This window comes from Platalea leucorodia, assembly GCF_965183815.1.
Source record: "Platalea leucorodia genome assembly, chromosome: 31".
Taxonomy (NCBI): Eukaryota; Metazoa; Chordata; class Aves; order Pelecaniformes; family Threskiornithidae; genus Platalea; species Platalea leucorodia.
The window spans coordinates 488147-510548 of NC_138853.1; positions in this window are offsets into that span (position 1 = coordinate 488147).

A 22402-nucleotide genomic window follows, 5' to 3' on the forward strand; every position below is an offset into this window, starting at 1 on the left:
TATTATTTTATCATTCTATTGGATCTTATTTTCTTTTAGGCTCTTTTAGGCTATTTTGCTGAATCTCTTTCAGAGCCGATGCTCACGAGCATTAACACAATGCGCACGTGCAGCCAGGAGCAGGCTGATGTGTTCTTCAGTTTAGTTTGAAAAAGCATCCCTTGCAGTCTGGCAAAGGAAAGCTGCAGAAAGGAGCAGCAGGAAGACAGGCCAAGCAGTCCCTCGTTTCTCAACAGTGCAGAAGAACTTGAAGAAGGAGCATGGGTACCGAACACACCGAAAAGCAGAAGAAGAGGAGGGGTGTGGTGCCCTGGGCTATTTTCACAAGTAGGACACGTGTCGATGACAAGCACCCCTTTTGCCTTCCAAACCTTGCTCCGCTGTGCTTCTTAGCCAGGGAGGCATGACAAGCGCTCTCCTGCCTGCCCTGCGCTTGGATCGCATGCAGGGAGAGCTGCAAAGCGTCAGCTCCGCATGGTGCAGCAAGCCTGCAGCCCTTCCAAGCACAGGCTGTTTTGCACAAGCAAGGACACCTCGGGGAACGGATCCAAGGGAAGAGCAGAGCTCGCTCCTGCTCCAAACCTGCAATGGGCAAAAGAGCCAGGGAGCGCCAGGGCACGAGTGGCGCCTCGGAGGTGCAAGAGCAGCGGGCAAGAACTGAGCCCAAAGGGCCCAGAGGAGCCCTGAGAAGGGGCTGCGCTCAATGCTACGGAGGAGAAGCAGCAACCCGCGGGGGCCACCCTGGGCGTGCGCCCCGGGAGTCTCGAAAGCGTCCTCCCCCCGCATGCGGGGCACGAGGGCCACCTTGGTGGAGCAGGAGCAGCAGGCACCTAGCCAAAACGGCCCAAAGGAGCCCTGGCAAGGGGCCGTGCTCAGTGCTGCAGAGGAAGGCAAAAACCCCCCGGGGACACTTGCTAGCCCACCGTGGGTGGAAAAAAGCCTTCCTCCCCGCAGCTGCAGGGCACGAGAGGCCACCTTCGTAGTGCATGAGCAGCAGGCAGTAACCCAGCCAAAATGGCCCAGAGGAGCCCTGACAAGTGCTCATGCTCAGTGCTGCAGAGGAAGGCAAACAATCCCCGGGCACCAGAGCCAATCTGCCCCGGGGGAAAATTCCTTCCTGACCCCAGCGTCGCCGGCCATGGGCTATTCCCTGAGCACGTGAGCAAGACCTGCCTCCTCGGCCCGCAGGCTGCTCACGCCTCCCAGGAGATGCCCAACCCCGATTCTCCCTCCACCTGCTGCCACCTCAGGGCCTTCCCAGAGGGGCAAAACGCCCCCGGCCTGATCCATCTGGGGCACAACGATCCTTCCAGCGCCTGGCAAGGCACCAGCGGCTGCTCCAAAGCACCGGCACCCCCGCCAACATCTCTGCATCCCATTCCTCACGGCTGCTGACACTGGCTCCGCAGGGGATGAGGATGGCGAGCTCTGCAGTGCTCCTCAAGAAGGCATTCCCTTGCTCTTGCCACTGCTAGCCAGCTGAAAAGGCCAGCCAGCCTCACGAACCTCCAGCTGTTGGGGGTTCTTCTCGTCTCCAGCAGCCTCGTCGAGCCTCCTCCGGCCTTCCTCCCTCAGCCCTCGCCAAGTAATTCCACCGCCTCCTCAAGGACTTCCTCTCGCACGTCTTGGGGCTGCCCCCAGGCCAGCTATGGCAGCGCGACGCGGGAGCGTGCTCCCTTTTATGCTGCCCCGGGGCATGGTGACTGCTGCGTTGCCGGGTGCTGGCACTGTGACACAGGGGTGACGGGGGCCCCCCCCCCACGCAGCCCCGCCCGCCGGCCCTCCGCCCAGCATCCTTCCCAGGAAGGCCTTTGGGCTGCTGGCCCCGAGGCAGTCCCTGGGCCCAGGAGGCTCAGGGGGCTGTCCCTGCCCTTGCTGGCCATGCCCTGGGCACAGCTGCTGGGCGTCCCGCTAAATACATCTGGACATTCAGACTACGTCGTGAAGGCTGTTTGTCCCATCTACATTCATTTGCTTGTGGGGGATGCCAGAGGTGAAAGCAAGGCTTTTGGTTCCCTCGGCGTGAACTGGGCAGAGACGGAGAGCACGTGCAGGATGGCCTCGCCGTTCTTGACCCATGCACCAAGGCACATTTGCTACTCCCCTGCTTATGGTGAGGTCTTCTTCTGGGAAAGAAGTCCCAAATCGCTTTCTCTTCTTGATCATCTTTTTCCTTGCAGTCAAGAGCTTTTCTCCTCCCTTGGCCTTCACCCTCAATACCTTTCCTGAAAGTGACGGCAGCCCTCTCAGCCTTTGCCTTGCTCCTGCTGGTCGTCTTCACCTCAGCTAGAGAGTCCTGAAGGATCGCTGCAGGTCCCTTCCAGCTCAACCCTTCTCTTCTTTCACTTGTGTTCTATTCCCTGCACTGACGATGAGGCGAATAACAAGGAGACCACTATTTGCCTGAAATGCCAGGGGGTTTACAGCTCCAGAAACACTTTGGAGGACACAAATCAAAAAGGATACAAGTAGAAACAGGATTTGATTTCATTTGATTTTACTTTATTTTACTTTATTTTATTTTCTGTCTTGTTCTGTTGGTTTATGTTAGTTTAGTTTCATTTCTTTCATGTGATGTTATTGTATTTGATTTTATTATATTTTCTTTGGGGTTATTTCTTATTATTTTATTTTATGTTGGTTTCTCTTATTTTATTTTACCTTGCTTTACGCGTTTTTATTTTGTTTTGTTATTTTATTATTTTATCATTCTATTGGATCTTATTTTCTTTTAGGCTCTTTTAGGCTATTTTGCTGAATCTCTTTCAGAGCCGATGCTCACGAGCATTAACACAATGCGCACGTGCAGCCAGGAGCAGGCTGATGTGTTCTTCAGTTTAGTTTGAAAAAGCATCCCTTGCAGTCTGGCAAAGGAAAGCTGCAGAAAGGAGCAGCAGGAAGACAGGCCAAGCAGTCCCTCGTTTCTCAACAGTGCAGAAGAACTTGAAGAAGGAGCATGGGTACCGACCACACACCGAAAAGTAGGAGAAGAGGAGGGGTGTGGTGCCCTGGGCTATTTTCACAAGTAGGACACGTGTCGATGACAAGCACCCCTTTTGCCTTCCAAACCTTGCTCCGCTGTGCTTCTTGGCCAGGGAGGCATGACAAGCGCTCTCCTGCCTGCCCTGCCCTTGGATCGCATGCAGGGAGAGCTGCAAAGCGGCAGCTCCGCATGGTGCAGCAAGCCTGCAGCCCTTCCAAGCACAGGCTGTTTTGCACAAGCAAGGACACCTCGGGGAACGGATCCAAGGGAAGAGCAGAGCTCGCTCCTGCTCCAAACCTGCAATGGGCAAAAGAGCCAGGGAGCGCCAGGGCACGAGTGGCGCCTCGGAGGTGCAAGAGCAGCGGGCAAGAACTGAGCCCAAAGGGCCCAGAGGAGCCCTGAGAAGGGGCTGCGCTCAATGCTACGGAGGAGAAGCAGCAACCCGCGGGGGCCACCCTGGGCGTGCGCCCCGGGAGTCTCGAAAGCGTCCTCCCCCCGCATGCGGGGCACGAGGGCCACCTTGGTGGAGCAGGAGCAGCAGGCACCTAGCCAAAACGGCCCAAAGGAGCCCTGGCAAGGGGCCGTGCTCAGTGCTGCAGAGGAAGGCAAAAACCCCCCGGGGACACTTGCTAGCCCACCGTGGGTGGAAAAAAGCCTTCCTCCCCGCAGCTGCAGGGCACGAGAGGCCACCTTCGTAGTGCATGAGCAGCAGGCAGTAACCCAGCCAAAATGGCCCAGAGGAGCCCTGACAAGTGCTCATGCTCAGTGCTGCAGAGGAAGGCAAACAATCCCCGGGCACCAGAGCCAATCTGCCCCGGGGGAAAATTCCTTCCTGACCCCAGCGTCGCCGGCCATGGGCTATTCCCTGAGCACGTGAGCAAGACCTGCCTCCTCGGCCCGCAGGCTGCTCACGCCTCCCAGGAGATGCCCAACCCCGATTCTCCCTCCACCTGCTGCCACCTCAGGGCCTTCCCAGAGGGGCAAAACGCCCCCGGCCTGATCCATCTGGGGCACAATGATCCTTCCGGCGCCTGGCAAGGCACCAGCGGCTGCTCCAAAGCACCGGCACCCCCGCCAACATCTCTGCATCCCATTCCTCACGGCTGCTGACACTGGCTCCGCAGGGGATGAGGATGGCGAGCTCTGCAGTGCTCCTCAAGAAGGCATTCCCTTGCTCTTGCCACTGCTAGCCAGCTGAAAAGGCCAGCCAGCCTCACGAACCTCCAGCTGTTGGGGGTTCTTCTCGTCTCCAGCAGCCTCGTCGAGCCTCCTCCGGCCTTCCTCCCTCAGCCCTCGCCAAGTAATTCCACCGCCTCCTCAAGGACTTCCTCTCGCACGTCTTGGGGCTGCCCCCAGGCCAGCTATGGCAGCGCGACGCGGGAGCGTGCTCCCTTTTATGCTGCCCCGGGGCATGGTGACTGCTGCGTTGCCGGGTGCTGGCACTGTGACACAGGGGTGACGGGGGCCCCCCCCCCACGCAGCCCCGCCCGCCAGCCCTCCGCCCAGCATCCTTCCCAGGAAGGCCTTTGGGCTGCTGGCCCCGAGGCAGTCCCTGGGCCCAGGAGGCTCAGGGGGCTGTCCCTGCCCTTGCTGGCCATGACCTGGGCACAGCTGCTGGGCGTCCCGCTAAATACATCTGGACATTCAGACTACGTCGTGAAGGCTGTTTGTCCCATCTACATTCATTTGCTTGTGGGGGATGCCAGAGGTGAAAGCAAGGCTTTTGGTTCCCTCGGCGTGAACTGGGCAGAGACGGAGAGCACGTGCAGGATGGCCTCGCCGTTCCTGACCCATGCACCAAGGCACATTTGCTACTCCCCTGCTTATGGTGAGGTCTTCTTCTGGGAAAGAAGTCCCAAATCGCTTTCTCTTCTTGATCATCTTTTTCCTTGCACTCAAGAGCTTTTCTCCTCCCTTGGCCTTCACCCTCAATACCTTTCCTGAAAGTGACGGCAGCCCTCTCAGCCTTTGCCTTGCTCCTGCTGGTCGTCTTCACCTCAGCTAGAGAGTCCTGAAGGATCGCTGCAGGTCCCTTCCAACTCAACCCTTCTCTTCTCTTCTCTTCACTTGTGTTCTATTCCCTGCACTGACGATGAGGCGAATAACAAGGAGACCACCATTTGCCTGAAATGCCAGGGGGTTTACAGCTCCAGAAACACTTTGGAGGACACAAATCAAAAAGGATACAAGTAGAAACAGGATTTGATTTCATTTGATTTTACTGTATTTTACTTTCTTTTATTTTCTGTCTTGTTCTGTTGGTTTATGTTAGTTTAGTTTCATTTCTTTCATGTGATGTTATTGTATTTGATTTTATTATATTTTCTTTGGGGTTATTTCTTATTATTTTATTTTATGTTGGTTTCTCTTATTTTATTTTACCTTGCTTTACGCGTTTTTACTTTGTTTTGTTATTTTATTATTTTATCATTCTATTGGATCTTATTTTCTTTTAGGCTCTTTTAGGCTATTTTGCTGAATCTCTTTCAGAGCCGATGCTCACGAGCATTAACACAATGCGCACGTGCAGCCAGGAGCAGGCTGATGTGTTCTTCAGTTTAGTTTGAAAAAGCATCCCTTGCAGTCTGGCAAAGGAAAGCTGCAGAAAGGAGCAGCAGGAAGACAGGCCAAGCAGTCCCTCGTTTCTCAACAGTGCAGAAGAACTTGAAGAAGGAGCATGGGTACCGACCACACACCGAAAAGCAGGAGAAGAGGAGGGGTGTGGTGCCCTGGGCTATTTTCACAAGTAGGACACGTGTCGATGACAAGCACCCCTTTTGCCTTCCAAACCTTGCTCCGCTGTGCTTCTTGGCCAGGGAGGCATGACAAGCGCTCTCCTGCCTGCCCTGCGCTTGGATCGCATGCAGGGAGAGCTGCAAAGCGGCAGCTCCGCATGGTGCAGCAAGCCTGCAGCCCTTCCAAGCACAGGCTGTTTTGCACAAGCAAGGACACCTCGGGGAACGGATCCAAGGGAAGAGCAGAGCTCGCTCCTGCTCCAAACCTGCAATGGGCAAAAGAGCCAGGGAGCGCCAGGGCACGAGTGGCGCCTCGGAGGTGCAAGAGCAGCGGGCAAGAACTGAGCCCAAAGGGCCCAGAGGAGCCCTGAGAAGGGGCTGCGCTCAATGCTACGGAGGAGAAGCAGCAACCCGCGGGGGCCACCCTGGGCGTGCGCCCTGGGAGTCTAGAAAGCGTCCTCCCCCCGCATGCGGGGCACGAGGGCCACCTTGGTGGAGCAGGAGCAGCAGGCACCTAGCCAAAACGGCCCAAAGGAGCCCTGGCAAGGGGCCGTGCTCAGTGCTGCAGAGGAAGGCAAAAAACCCCCGGGGACACTTGCTAGCCCACCGTGGGGGGAAAAAAGCCTTCCTCCCCGCAGCTGCAGGGCACGAGAGGCCACCTTCGTGGTGCATGAGCAGCAGGCAGTAACCCAGCCAAAATGGCCCAGAGGAGCCCTGACAAGTGCTCATGCTCAGTGCTGCAGAGGAAGGCAAACAACCCCCGGGCACCAGAGCCAATCTGCCCCGGGGGAAAATTCCTTCCTGACCCCAGCGTCGCCGGCCATGGGCTATTCCCTGAGCACGTGAGCAAGACCTGCCTCCTCGGCCCGCAGGCTGCTCACGCCTCCCAGGAGATGCCCAACCCCGATTCTCCCTCCACCTGCTGCCACCTCAGGGCCTTCCCAGAGGGGCAAAACGCCCCCGGCCTGATCCATCTGGGGCACAACGATCCTTCCGGCGCCTGGCAAGGCACCAGCGGCTGCTCCAAAGCACCGGCACCCCCGCCAACATCTCTGCATCCCATTCCTCACGGCTGCTGACACTGGCTCCGCAGGGGATGAGGATGGCGAGCTCTGCAGTGCTCCTCAAGAAGGCATTCCCTTGCTCTTGCCACTGCTAGCCAGCTGAAAAGGCCAGCCAGCCTCACGAACCTCCAGCTGTTGGGGGTTCTTCTCGTCTCCAGCAGCCTCGTCGAGCCTCCTCCGGCCTTCCTCCCTCAGCCCTCGCCAAGTAATTCCACCGCCTCCTCAAGGACTTCCTCTCGCACGTCTTGGGGCTGCCCCCAGGCCAGCTATGGCAGCGCGACGCGGGAGCGTGCTCCCTTTTATGCTGCCCCGGGGCATGGTGACTGCTGCGTTGCCGGGTGCTGGCACTGTGACACAGGGGTGACGGGGGCCCCCCCCCCACGCAGCCCCGCCCGCCGGCCCTCCGCCCAGCATCCTTCCCAGGAAGGCCTTTGGGCTGCTGGCCCCGAGGCAGTCCCTGGGCCCAGGAGGCTCAGGGGGCTGTCCCTGCCCTTGCTGGCCATGACCTGGGCACAGCTGCTGGGCGTCCCGCTAAATACATCTGGACATTCAGACTACGTCGTGAAGGCTGTTTGTCCCATCTACATTCATTTGCTTGTGGGGGATGCCAGAGGTGAAAGCAAGGCTTTTGGTTCCCTCGGCGTGAACTGGGCAGAGACGGAGAGCACGTGCAGGATGGCCTCGCCGTTCCTGACCCATGCACCAAGGCACATTTGCTACTCCCCTGCTTATGGTGAGGTCTTCTTCTGGGAAAGAAGTCCCAAATCGCTTTCTCTTCTTGATCATCTTTTTCCTTGCACTCAAGAGCTTTTCTCCTCCCTTGGCCTTCACCCTCAATACCTTTCCTGAAAGTGACGGCAGCCCTCTCAGCCTTTGCCTTGCTCCTGCTGGTCGTCTTCACCTCAGCTAGAGAGTCCTGAAGGATCGCTGCAGGTCCCTTCCAACTCAACCCTTCTCTTCTCTTCTCTTCACTTGTGTTCTATTCCCTGCACTGACGATGAGGCGAATAACAAGGAGACCACCATTTGCCTGAAATGCCAGGGGGTTTACAGCTCCAGAAACACTTTGGAGGACACAAATCAAAAAGGATACAAGTAGAAACAGGATTTGATTTCATTTGATTTTACTGTATTTTACTTTATTTCATTTTCTGTCTTGTTCTGTTGGTTTATGTTAGTTTAGTTTCATTTCTTTCATGTGATGTTATTGTATTTGATTTTATTATATTTTCTTTGGGGTTATTTCTTATTATTTTATTTTATGTTGGTTTCTCTTATTTTATTTTACCTTGCTTTACGCGTTTTTACTTTGTTTTGTTATTTTATTATTTTATCATTCTATTGGATCTTATTTTCTTTTAGGCTCTTTTAGGCTATTTTGCTGAATCTCTTTCAGAGCCGATGCTCACGAGCATTAACACAATGCGCACGTGCAGCCAGGAGCAGGCTGATGTGTTCTTCAGTTTAGTTTGAAAAAGCATCCCTTGCAGTCTGGCAAAGGAAAGCTGCAGAAAGGAGCAGCAGGAAGACAGGCCAAGCAGTCCCTCGTTTCTCAACAGTGCAGAAGAACTTGAAGAAGGAGCATGGGTACCGACCACACACCGAAAAGCAGGAGAAGAGGAGGGGTGTGGTGCCCTGGGCTATTTTCACAAGTAGGACACGTGTCGATGACAAGCACCCCTTTTGCCTTCCAAACCTTGCTCCGCTGTGCTTCTTGGCCAGGGAGGCATGACAAGCGCTCTCCTGCCTGCCCTGCGCTTGGATCGCATGCAGGGAGAGCTGCAAAGCGGCAGCTCCGCATGGTGCAGCAAGCCTGCAGCCCTTCCAAGCACAGGCTGTTTTGCACAAGCAAGGACACCTCGGGGAACGGATCCAAGGGAAGAGCAGAGCTCGCTCCTGCTCCAAACCTGCAATGGGCAAAAGAGCCAGGGAGCGCCAGGGCACGAGTGGCGCCTCGGAGGTGCAAGAGCAGCGGGCAAGAACTGAGCCCAAAGGGCCCAGAGGAGCCCTGAGAAGGGGCTGCGCTCAATGCTACGGAGGAGAAGCAGCAACCCGCGGGGGCCACCCTGGGCGTGCGCCCTGGGAGTCTAGAAAGCGTCCTTCCCCCGCATGCGGGGCACGAGGGCCACCTTGGTGGAGCAGGAGCAGCAGGCACCAGGCCAAAACGGCCCAAAGGAGCCCTGGCAAGGGGCCGTGCTCAGTGCTGCAGAGGAAGGCAAAAAACCCCCGGGGACACTTGCTAGCCCACCGTGGGGGGAAAAAAGCCTTCCTCCCCGCAGCTGCAGGGCACGAGAGGCCACCTTCGTGGTGCATGAGCAGCAGGCAGTAACCCAGCCAAAATGGCCCAGAGGAGCCCTGACAAGTGCTCATGCTCAGTGCTGCAGAGGAAGGCAAACAACCCCCGGGCACCAGAGCCAATCTGCCCCGGGGGAAAATTCCTTCCTGACCCCAGCGTCGCCGGCCATGGGCTATTCCCTGAGCACGTGAGCAAGACCTGCCTCCTCGGCCCGCAGGCTGCTCACGCCTCCCAGGAGATGCCCAACCCCGATTCTCCCTCCACCTGCTGCCACCTCAGGGCCTTCCCAGAGGGGCAAAACGCCCCCGGCCTGATCCATCTGGGGCACAACGATCCTTCCGGCGCCTGGCAAGGCACCAGCGGCTGCTCCAAAGCACCGGCACCCCCGCCAACATCTCTGCATCCCATTCCTCACGGCTGCTGACACTGGCTCCGCAGGGGATGAGGATGGCGAGCTCTGCAGTGCTCCTCAAGAAGGCATTCCCTTGCTCTTGCCACTGCTAGCCAGCTGAAAAGGCCAGCCAGCCTCACGAACCTCCAGCTGTTGGGGGTTCTTCTCGTCTCCAGCAGCCTCGTCGAGCCTCCTCTGGCCTTCCTCCCTCAGCCCTCGCCAAGTAATTCCACCGCCTCCTCAAGGACTTCCTCTCGCACGTCTTGGGGCTGCCCCCAGGCCAGCTATGGCAGCGCGACGCGGGAGCGTGCTCCCTTTTATGCTTCCCTGGGGCATGGTGACTGCTGCGTTGCCGGGTGCTGGCACTGTGACACAGGGGTGACGGGGGCCCCCCCCCCACGCAGCCCCGCCCGCCGGCCCTCCGCCCAGCATCCTTCCCAGGAAGGCCTTTGGGCTGCTGGCCCCGAGGCAGTCCCTGGGCCCAGGAGGCTCAGGGGGCTGTCCCTGCCCTTGCTGGCCATGCCCTGGGCACAGCTGCTGGGCGTCCCGCTAAATACATCTGGACATTCAGACTACGTCGTGAAGGCTGTTTGTCCCATCTACATTCATTTGCTTGTGGGGGATGCCAGAGGTGAAAGCAAGGCTTTTGGTTCCCTCGGCGTGAACTGGGCAGAGACGGAGAGCACATGCAGGATGGCCTCGCCGTTCCTGACCCATGCACCAAGGCACATTTGCTACTCCCCTGCTTATGGTGAGGTCTTCTTCTGGGAAAGAAGTCCCAAATCGCTTTCTCTTCTTGATCATCTTTTTCCTTGCACTCAAGAGCTTTTCTCCTCCCTTGGCCTTCACCCTCAATACCTTTCCTGAAAGTGACGGCAGCCCTCTCAGCCTTTGCCTTGCTCCTGCTGGTCGTCTTCACCTCAGCTAGAGAGTCCTGAAGGATCGCTGCAGGTCCCTTCCAGCTCAACCCTTCTCTTCTCTTCTCTTCACTTGTGTTCTATTCCCTGCACTGACGATGAGGCGAATAACAAGGAGACCACTATTTGCCTGAAATGCCAGGGGGTTTACAGCTCCAGAAACACTTTGGAGGACACAAATCAAAAAGGATACAAGTAGAAACAGGATTTGATTTCATTTGATTTTACTGTATTTTACTTTATTTCATTTTCTGTCTTGTTCTGTTGGTTTATGTTAGTTTAGTTTCATTTCTTTCATGTGATGTTATTGTATTTGATTTTATTATATTTTCTTTGGGGTTATTTCTTATTATTTTATTTTATGTTGGTTTCTCTTATTTTATTTTACCTTGCTTTACGCATTTTTATTTTGTTTTGTTATTTTATTATTTTATCATTCTATTGGATCTTATTTTCTTTTAGGCTCTTTTAGGCTATTTTGCTGAATCTCTTTCAGAGCCGATGCTCACGAGCATTAACACAATGCGCACGTGCAGCCAGGAGCAGGCTGATGTGTTCTTCAGTTTAGTTTGAAAAAGCATCCCTTGCAGTCTGGCAAAGGAAAGCTGCAGAAAGGAGCAGCAGGAAGACAGGCCAAGCAGTCCCTCGTTTCTCAACAGTGCAGAAGAACTTGAAGAAGGAGCATGGGTACCGAACACACCGAAAAGTAGGAGAAGAGGAGGGGTGTGGTGCCCTAGGCTATTTTCACAAGTAGGACACGTGTCGATGACAAGCACCCCTTTTGCCTTCCAAACCTTGCTCCGCTGTGCTTCTTAGCCAGGGAGGCATGACAAGCGCTCTCCTGCCTGCCCTGCGCTTGGATCGCATGCAGGGAGAGCTGCAAAGCGGCAGCTCCGCATGGTGCAGCAAGCCTGCAGCCCTTCCAAGCACAGGCTGTTTTGCACAAGCAAGGACACCTCGGGGAACGGATCCAAGGGAAGAGCAGAGCTCGCTCCTGCTCCAAACCTGCAATGGGCAAAAGAGCCAGGGAGCGCCAGGGCACGAGTGGCGCCTCGGAGGTGCAAGAGCAGCGGGCAAGAACTGAGCCCAAAGGGCCCAGAGGAGCCCTGAGAAGGGGCTGCGCTCAATGCTACGGAGGAGAAGCAGCAACCCGCGGGGGCCACCCTGGGCGTGCGCCCCGGGAGTCTCGAAAGCGTCCTCCCCCCGCATGCGGGGCACGAGGGCCACCTTGGTGGAGCAGGAGCAGCAGGCACCTAGCCAAAACGGCCCAAAGGAGCCCTGGCAAGGGGCCGTGCTCAGTGCTGCAGAGGAAGGCAAAAACCCCCCGGGGACACTTGCTAGCCCACCGTGGGTGGAAAAAAGCCTTCCTCCCCGCAGCTGCAGGGCACGAGAGGCCACCTTCGTGGTGCATGAGCAGCAGGCAGTAACCCAGCCAAAATGGCCCAGAGGAGCCCTGACAAGTGCTCATGCTCAGTGCTGCAGAGGAAGGCAAACAATCCCCGGGCACCAGAGCCAATCTGCCCCGGGGGAAAATTCCTTCCTGACCCCAGCGTCGCCGGCCATGGGCTATTCCCTGAGCACGTGAGCAAGACCTGCCTCCTCGGCCCGCAGGCTGCTCACGCCTCCCAGGAGATGCCCAACCCCGATTCTCCCTCCACCTGCTGCCACCTCAGGGCCTTCCCAGAGGGGCAAAACGCCCCCGGCCTGATCCATCTGGGGCACAACGATCCTTCCAGCGCCTGGCAAGGCACCAGCGGCTGCTCCAAAGCACCGGCACCCCCGCCAACATCTCTGCATCCCATTCCTCACGGCTGCTGACACTGGCTCCGCAGGGGATGAGGATGGCGAGCTCTGCAGTGCTCCTCAAGAAGGCATTCCCTTGCTCTTGCCACTGCTAGCCAGCTGAAAAGGCCAGCCAGCCTCACGAACCTCCAGCTGTTGGGGGTTCTTCTCGTCTCCAGCAGCCTCGTCGAGCCTCCTCCGGCCTTCCTCCCTCAGCCCTCGCCAAGTAATTCCACCGCCTCCTCAAGGACTTCCTCTCGCACGTCTTGGGGCTGCCCCCAGGCCAGCTATGGCAGCGCGACGCGGGAGCGTGCTCCCTTTTATGCTGCCCCGGGGCATGGTGACTGCTGCGTTGCCGGGTGCTGGCACTGTGACACAGGGGTGACGGGGGCCCCCCCCCCACGCAGCCCCGCCCGCCGGCCCTCCGCCCAGCATCCTTCCCAGGAAGGCCTTTGGGCTGCTGGCCCCGAGGCAGTCCCTGGGCCCAGGAGGCTCAGGGGGCTGTCCCTGCCCTTGCTGGCCATGCCCTGGGCACAGCTGCTGGGCGTCCCGCTAAATACATCTGGACATTCAGACTACGTCGTGAAGGCTGTTTGTCCCATCTACATTCATTTGCTTGTGGGGGATGCCAGAGGTGAAAGCAAGGCTTTTGGTTCCCTCGGCGTGAACTGGGCAGAGACGGAGAGCACGTGCAGGATGGCCTCGCCGTTCCTGACCCATGCACCAAGGCACATTTGCTACTCCCCTGCTTATGGTGAGGTCTTCTTCTGGGAAAGAAGTCCCAAATCGCTTTCTCTTCTTGATCATCTTTTTCCTTGCAGTCAAGAGCTTTTCTCCTCCCTTGGCCTTCACCCTCAATACCTTTCCTGAAAGTGACGGCAGCCCTCTCAGCCTTTGCCTTGCTCCTGCTGGTCGTCTTCACCTCAGCTAGAGAGTCCTGAAGGATCGCTGCAGGTCCCTTCCAACTCAACCCTTCTCTTCTCTTCTCTTCACTTGTGTTCTATTCCCTGCACTGACGATGAGGCGAATAACAAGGAGACCACCATTTGCCTGAAATGCCAGGGGGTTTACAGCTCCAGAAACACTTTGGAGGACACAAATCAAAAAGGATACAAGTAGAAACAGGATTTGATTTCATTTGATTTTACTGTATTTTACTTTATTTTATTTTCTGTCTTGTTCTGTTGGTTTATGTTAGTTTAGTTTCATTTCTTTCATGTGATGTTATTGTATTTGATTTTATTATATTTTCTTTGGGGTTATTTCTTATTATTTTATTTTATGTTGGTTTCTCTTATTTTATTTTACCTTGCTTTACGCGTTTTTATTTTGTTTTGTTATTTTATTATTTTATCATTCTATTGGATCTTATTTTCTTTTAGGCTCTTTTAGGCTATTTTGCTGAATCTCTTTCAGAGCCGATGCTCACGAGCATTAACACAATGCGCACGTGCAGCCAGGAGCAGGCTGATGTGTTCTTCAGTTTAGTTTGAAAAAGCATCCCTTGCAGTCTGGCAAAGGAAAGCTGCAGAAAGGAGCAGCAGGAAGACAGGCCAAGCAGTCCCTCGTTTCTCAACAGTGCAGAAGAACTTGAAGAAGGAGCATGGGTACCGAACACACCGAAAAGCAGAAGAAGAGGAGGGGTGTGGTGCCCTGGGCTATTTTCACAAGTAGGACACGTGTCGATGACAAGCACCCCTTTTGCCTTCCAAACCTTGCTCCGCTGTGCTTCTTAGCCAGGGAGGCATGACAAGCGCTCTCCTGCCTGCCCTGCGCTTGGATCGCATGCAGGGAGAGCTGCAAAGCGTCAGCTCCGCATGGTGCAGCAAGCCTGCAGCCCTTCCAAGCACAGGCTGTTTTGCACAAGCAAGGACACCTCGGGGAACGGATCCAAGGGAAGAGCAGAGCTCGCTCCTGCTCCAAACCTGCAATGGGCAAAAGAGCCAGGGAGCGCCAGGGCACGAGTGGCGCCTCGGAGGTGCAAGAGCAGCGGGCAAGAACTGAGCCCAAAGGGCCCAGAGGAGCCCTGAGAAGGGGCTGCGCTCAATGCTACGGAGGAGAAGCAGCAACCCGCGGGGGCCACCCTGGGCGTGCGCCCCGGGAGTCTCGAAAGCGTCCTCCCCCCGCATGCGGGGCACGAGGGCCACCTTGGTGGAGCAGGAGCAGCAGGCACCTAGCCAAAACGGCCCAAAGGAGCCCTGGCAAGGGGCCGTGCTCAGTGCTGCAGAGGAAGGCAAAAACCCCCCGGGGACACTTGCTAGCCCACCGTGGGGGGAAAAAAGCCTTCCTCCCCGCAGCTGCAGGGCACGAGAGGCCACCTTCGTAGTGCATGAGCAGCAGGCAGTAACCCAGCCAAAATGGCCCAGAGGAGCCCTGACAAGTGCTCATGCTCAGTGCTGCAGAGGAAGGCAAACAATCCCCGGGCACCAGAGCCAATCTGCCCCGGGGGAAAATTCCTTCCTGACCCCAGCGTCGCCGGCCATGGGCTATTCCCTGAGCACGTGAGCAAGACCTGCCTCCTCGGCCCGCAGGCTGCTCACGCCTCCCAGGAGATGCCCAACCCCGATTCTCCCTCCACCTGCTGCCACCTCAGGGCCTTCCCAGAGGGGCAAAACGCCCCCGGCCTGATCCATCTGGGGCACAATGATCCTTCCTGCGCCTGGCAAGGCACCAGTGGCTGCTCCAAAGCACCGGCACCCCCGCTAACATCTCTGCATCCCATTCCTCACGGCTGCTGACACTGGCTCCGCAGGGGATGAGGATGGCGAGCTCTGCAGTGCTCCTCAAGAAGGCATTCCCTTGCTCTTGCCACTGCTAGCCAGCTGAAAAGGCCAGCCAGCCTCACGAACCTCCAGCTGTTGGGGGTTCTTCTCGTCTCCAGCAGCCTCGTCGAGCCTCCTCCGGCCTTCCTCCCTCAGCCCTCGCCAAGTAATTCCACCGCCTCCTCAAGGACTTCCTCTCGCACGTCTTGGGGCTGCCCCCAGGCCAGCTATGGCAGCGCGATGCGGGAGCGTGCTCCCTTTTATGCTGCCCCGGGGCATGGTGACTGCTGCGTTGCCGGGTGCTGGCACTGTGACACGGGGGTGACGGGCCCCCCCCTGCGCGGCCCCGCCCGCCGGCCCTCCGCCCAGCATCCTTCCCAGGAAGGCCTTTGGGCTGCTGGCCCCGAGGCAGTCCCTGGGCCCGGGAGGCTCAGGGGGCTGTCCCTGCCCTTGCTGGCCATGCCCTGGGCACAGCTGCTGGGCGTCCCGCTAAATACATCTGGACATTCAGACTACGTCGTGAAGGCTGTTTGTCCCATCTACATTCATTTGCTTGTGGGGGATGCCAGAGGTGAAAGCAAGGCTTTTGGTTCCCTCGGCGTGAACTGGGCAGAGACGGAGAGCACGTGCAGGATGGCCTCGCCGTTCCTGACCCATGCACCAAGGCACATTTGCTACTCCCCTGCTTATGGTGGGGTCTTCTTCTGGGAAAGAAGTCCCAAATCGCTTTCTCTTCTTGACCATCTTTTTCCTTGCGCTCAAGAGCTTTTCTCCTCCCTTGGCCTTCACCCTCAATACCTTTCCTGAAAGTGACGGCAGCCCTCTCAGCCTTTGCCTTGCTCCTGCTGGTCGTCTTCACCTCAGCTAGAGAGTCCTGAAGGATCGCTGCAGGTCCCTTCCAGCTCAACCCTTCTCTTCTCTTCACTTGTGTTCTATTCCCTGCACTGACGATGAGGCGAATAACAAGGAGACCACTATTTGCCTGAAATGCCAGGGGGTTTACAGCTCCAGAAACACTTTGGAGGACACAAATCAAAAAGGATACAAGTAGAAACAGGATTTGATTTCATTTGATTTTACTGTATTTTACTTTATTTTATTTTCTGTCTTGTTCTGTTGGTTTATGTTAGTTTAGTTTCATTTCTTTCATGTGATGTTATTGTATTTGATTTTATTATATTTTCTTTGGGGTTATTTCTTATTATTTTATTTTATGTTGGTTTCTCTTATTTTATTTTACCTTGCTTTACGCGTTTTTACTTTGTTTTGTTATTTTATTATTTTATCATTTTATTGGATCTTATTTTCTTTTAGGCTCTTTTAGGCTATTTTGCTGAATCTCTTTCAGAGCCGATGCTCACGAGCATTAACACAATGCGCACGTGCAGCCAGGAGCAGGCTGATGTGTTCTTCAGTTTAGTTTGAAAAAGCATCCCTTGCAGTCTGGCAAAGGAAAGCTGCAGAAAGGAGCAGCAGGAAGACAGGCCAAGCAGTCCCTCGTTTCTCAACAGTGCAGAAGAACTTGAAGAAGGAGCATGGGTACCGACCACACACCGAAAAGTAGGAGAAGAGGAGGGGTGTGGTGCCCTGGGCTATTTTCACAAGTAGGACACGTGTCGATGACAAGCACCCCTTTTGCCTTCCAAACCTTGCTCCGCTGTGCTTCTTGGCCAGGGAGGCATGACAAGCGCTCTCCTGCCTGCCCTGCGCTTGGATCGCATGCAGGGAGAGCTGCAAAGCGGCAGCTCCGCATGGTGCAGCAAGCCTGCAGCCCTTCCAAGCACAGGCTGTTTTGCACAAGCAAGGACACCTCGGGGAACGGAGCCAAGGCAAGAGCAGAGCTCGCTCCTGCTCCAAACCTGCAATGGGCAAAAGAGCCAGGGAGCGCCAGGGCACGAGTGGCGCCTCGGAGGTGCAAGAGCAGCGGGCAAGAACTGAGCCCAAAGGGCCCAGAGGAGCCCTGAGAAGGGTCTGCGCTCAATGCTACGGAGGAGAAGCAGCAACCCGTGGGGGCCACCCTGGGCGTGCGCCCTGGGAGTCTAGAAAGCGTCCTCCCCCCGCATGCGGGGCACGAGGGCCACCTTGGTGGAGCAGGAGCAGCAGGCACCATGCCAAAACGGCCCAAAAGAGCCCTGGCAAGGGGCCGTGCTCAGTGCTGCAGAGGAAGGCAAACAACCCCCGGGCACCAGAGCCAATCTGCCCCGGGGGAAAATTCCTTCCTGACCCCAGCGTCGCCGGCCATGGGCTATTCCCTGAGCACGTGAGCAAGACCTGCCTCCTCGGCCCGCAGGCTGCTCACGCCTCCCAGGAGATGCCCAACCCCGATTCTCCCTCCACCTGCTGCCACCTCAGGGCCTTCCCAGAGGGGCAAAACGCCCCCGGCCTGATCCATCTGGGGCACAATGATCCTTCCTGCGCCTGGCAAGGCACCAGTGGCTGCTCCAAAGCACCGGCACCCCCGCTAACATCTCTGCATCCCATTCCTCACGGCTGCTGACACTGGCTCCGCAGGGGATGAGGATGGCGAGCTCTGCAGTGCTCCTCAAGAAGGCATTCCCTTGCTCTTGCCACTGCTAGCCAGCTGAAAAGGCCAGCCAGCCTCACGAACCTCCAGCTGTTGGGGGTTCTTCTCGTCTCCAGCAGCCTCGTCGAGCCTCCTCCGGCCTTCCTCCCTCAGCCCTCGCCAAGTAATTCCACCGCCTCCTCAAGGACTTCCTCTCGCACGTCTTGGGGCTGCCCCCAGGCCAGCTATGGCAGCGCGATGCGGGAGCGTGCTCCCTTTTATGCTGCCCCGGGGCATGGTGACTGCTGCGTTGCCGGGTGCTGGCACTGTGACACGGGGGTGACGGGCCCCCCCCTGCGCGGCCCCGCCCGCCGGCCCTCCGCCCAGCATCCTTCCCAGGAAGGCCTTTGGGCTGCTGGCCCCGAGGCAGTCCCTGGGCCCGGGAGGCTCAGGGGGCTGTCCCTGCCCTTGCTGGCCATGCCCTGGGCACAGCTGCTGGGCGTCCCGCTAAATACATCTGGACATTCAGACTACGTCGTGAAGGCTGTTTGTCCCATCTACATTCATTTGGTTGTGGGGATGCCAGAGGTGAAAGCAAGGCTTTTGGTTCCCTCGGCGTGAACTGGGCAGAGACGGAGAGCACGTGCAGGATGGCCTCGCCGTTCCTGACCCATGCACCAAGGCACATTTGCTACTCCCCTGCTTATGGTGGGGTCTTCTTCTGGGAAAGAAGTCCCAAATCGCTTTCTCTTCTTGACCATCTTTTTCCTTGCGCTCAAGAGCTTTTCTCCTCCCTTGGCCTTCACCCTCAATACCTTTCCTGAAAGTGACGGCAGCCCTCTCAGCCTTTGCCTTGCTCCTGCTGGTCGTCTTCACCTCAGCTAGAGAGTCCTGAAGGATCGCTGCAGGTCCCTTCCAGCTCAACCCTTCTCTTCTCTTCACTTGTGTTCTATTCCCTGCACTGACGATGAGGCGAATAACAAGGAGACCACTATTTGCCTGAAATGCCAGGGGGTTTACAGCTCCAGAAACACTTTGGAGGACACAAATCAAAAAGGATACAAGTAGAAACAGGATTTGATTTCATTTGATTTTACTGTATTTTACTTTATTTTATTTTCTGTCTTGTTCTGTTGGTTTATGTTAGTTTAGTTTCATTTCTTTCATGTGATGTTATTGTATTTGATTTTATTATATTTTCTTTGGGGTTATTTCTTATTATTTTATTTTATGTTGGTTTCTCTTATTTTATTTTACCTTGCTTTACGCGTTTTTACTTTGTTTTGTTATTTTATTATTTTATCATTTTATTGGATCTTATTTTCTTTTAGGCTCTTTTAGGCTATTTTGCTGAATCTCTTTCAGAGCCGATGCTCACGAGCATTAACACAATGCGCACGTGCAGCCAGGAGCAGGCTGATGTGTTCTTCAGTTTAGTTTGAAAAAGCATCCCTTGCAGTCTGGCAAAGGAAAGCTGCAGAAAGGAGCAGCAGGAAGACAGGCCAAGCAGTCCCTCGTTTCTCAACAGTGCAGAAGAACTTGAAGAAGGAGCATGGGTACCGACCACACACCGAAAAGTAGGAGAAGAGGAGGGGTGTGGTGCCCTGGGCTATTTTCACAAGTAGGACACGTGTCGATGACAAGCACCCCTTTTGCCTTCCAAACCTTGCTCCGCTGTGCTTCTTGGCCAGGGAGGCATGACAAGCGCTCTCCTGCCTGCCCTGCGCTTGGATCGCATGCAGGGAGAGCTGCAAAGCGGCAGCTCCGCATGGTGCAGCAAGCCTGCAGCCCTTCCAAGCACAGGCTGTTTTGCACAAGCAAGGACACCTCGGGGAACGGAGCCAAGGCAAGAGCAGAGCTCGCTCCTGCTCCAAACCTGCAATGGGCAAAAGAGCCAGGGAGCGCCAGGGCACGAGTGGCGCCTCGGAGGTGCAAGAGCAGCGGGCAAGAACTGAGCCCAAAGGGCCCAGAGGAGCCCTGAGAAGGGGCTGCGCTCAATGCTACGGAGGAGAAGCAGCAACCCGTGGGGGCCACCCTGGGCGTGCGCCCTGGGAGTCTAGAAAGCGTCCTCCCCCCGCATGCGGGGCACGAGGGCCACCTTGGTGGAGCAGGAGCAGCAGGCACCATGCCAAAACGGCCCAAAAGAGCCCTGGCAAGGGGCCGTGCTCAGTGCTGCAGAGGAAGGCAAACAACCCCCGGGCACCAGAGCCAATCTGCCCCGGGGGAAAATTCCTTCCTGACCCCAGCGTCGCCGGCCATGGGCTATTCCCTGAGCACGTGAGCAAGACCTGCCTCCTCGGCCCGCAGGCTGCTCACGCCTCCCAGGAGATGCCCAACCCCGATTCTCCCTCCACCTGCTGCCACCTCAGGGCCTTCCCAGAGGGGCAAAACGCCCCCGGCCTGATCCATCTGGGGCACAACGATCCTTCCGGCGCCTGGCAAGGCACCAGCGGCTGCTCCAAAGCACCGGCACCCCCGCTAACATCTCTGCATCCCATTCCTCACGGCTGCTGACACTGGCTCCGCAGGGGATGAGGATGGCGAGCTCTGCAGTGCTCCTCAAGAAGGCATTCCCTTGCTCTTGCCACTGCTAGCCAGCTGAAAAGGCCAGCCAGCCTCACGAACCTCCAGCTGTTGGGGGTTCTTCTCGTCTCCAGCAGCCTCGTCGAGCCTCCTCCGGCCTTCCTCCCTCAGCCCTCGCCAAGTAATTCCACCGCCTCCTCAAGGACTTCCTCTCGCACGTCTTGGGGCTGCCCCCAGGCCAGCTATGGCAGCGCGATGCGGGAGCGTGCTCCCTTTTATGCTGCCCCGGGGCATGGTGACTGCTGCGTTGCCGGGTGCTGGCACTGTGACACGGGGGTGACGGGCCCCCCCCCTGCGCGGCCCCGCCCGCCGGCCCTCCGCCCAGCATCCTTCCCAGGAAGGCCTTTGGGCTGCTGGCCCCGAGGCAGTCCCTGGGCCCAGGAGGCTCAGGGGGCTGTCCCTGCCCTTGCTGGCCATGCCCTGGGCACAGCTGCTGGGCGTCCCGCTAAATACATCTGGACATTCAGACTACGTCGTGAAGGCTGTTTGTCCCATCTACATTCATTTGGTTGTGGGGATGCCAGAGGTGAAAGCAAGGCTTTTGGTTCCCTCGGCGTGAACTGGGCAGAGACGGAGAGCACGTGCAGGATGGCCTCGCCGTTCCTGACCCATGCACCAAGGCACATTTGCTACTCCCCTGCTTATGGTGAGGTCTTCTTCTGGGAAAGAAGTCCCAAATCGCTTTCTCTTCTTGACCATCTTTTTCCTTGCGCTCAAGAGCTTTTCTCCTCCCTTGGCCTTCACCCTCAATACCTTTCCTGAAAGTGACGGCAGCCCTCTCAGCCTTTGCCTTGCTCCTGCTGGTCGTCTTCACCTCAGCTAGAGAGTCCTGAAGGATCGCTGCAGGTCCCTTCCAGCTCAACCCTTCTCTTCTCTTCACTTGTGTTCTATTCCCTGCACTGACGATGAGGCGAATAACAAGGAGACCACTATTTGCCTGAAATGCCAGGGGGTTTACAGCTCCAGAAACACTTTGGAGGACACAAATCAAAAAGGATACAAGTAGAAACAGGATTTGATTTCATTTGATTTTACTGTATTTTACTTTATTTTATTTTCTGTCTTGTTCTGTTGGTTTATGTTAGTTTAGTTTCATTTCTTTCATGTGATGTTATTGTATTTGATTTTATTATATTTTCTTTGGGGTTATTTCTTATTATTTTATTTTATGTTGGTTTCTCTTATTTTATTTTACCTTGCTTTACGCGTTTTTACTTTGTTTTGTTATTTTATTATTTTATCATTTTATTGGATCTTATTTTCTTTTAGGCTCTTTTAGGCTATTTTGCTGAATCTCTTTCAGAGCCGATGCTCACGAGCATTAACACAATGCGCACGTGCAGCCAGGAGCAGGCTGATGTGTTCTTCAGTTTAGTTTGAAAAAGCATCCCTTGCAGTCTGGCAAAGGAAAGCTGCAGAAAGGAGCAGCAGGAAGACAGGCCAAGCAGTCCCTCGTTTCTCAACAGTGCAGAAGAACTTGAAGAAGGAGCATGGGTACCGACCACACACCGAAAAGTAGGAGAAGAGGAGGGGTGTGGTGCCCTGGGCTATTTTCACAAGTAGGACACGTGTCGATGACAAGCACCCCTTTTGCCTTCCAAACCTTGCTCCGCTGTGCTTCTTGGCCAGGGAGGCATGACAAGCGCTCTCCTGCCTGCCCTGCGCTTGGATCGCATGCAGGGAGAGCTGCAAAGCGGCAGCTCCGCATGGTGCAGCAAGCCTGCAGCCCTTCCAAGCACAGGCTGTTTTGCACAAGCAAGGACACCTCGGGGAACGGAGCCAAGGCAAGAGCAGAGCTCGCTCCTGCTCCAAACCTGCAATGGGCAAAAGAGCCAGGGAGCGCCAGGGCACGAGTGGCGCCTCGGAGGTGCAAGAGCAGCGGGCAAGAACTGAGCCCAAAGGGCCCAGAGGAGCCCTGAGAAGGGTCTGCGCTCAATGCTACGGAGGAGAAGCAGCAACCCGTGGGGGCCACCCTGGGCGTGCGCCCTGGGAGTCTAGAAAGCGTCCTCCCCCCGCATGCGGGGCACGAGGGCCACCTTGGTGGAGCAGGAGCAGCAGGCACCAGGCCAAAACGGCCCAAAAGAGCCCTGGCAAGGGGCCGTGCTCAGTGCTGCAGAGGAAGGCAAACAACCCCCGGGCACCAGAGCCAATCTGCCCCGGGGGAAAATTCCTTCCTGACCCCAGCGTCGCCGGCCATGGGCTATTCCCTGAGCACGTGAGCAAGACCTGCCTCCTCGGCCCGCAGGCTGCTCACGCCTCCCAGGAGATGCCCAACCCCGATTCTCCCTCCACCTGCTGCCACCTCAGGGCCTTCCCAGAGGGGCAAAACGCCCCCGGCCTGATCCATCTGGGGCACAACGATCCTTCCGGCGCCTGGCAAGGCACCA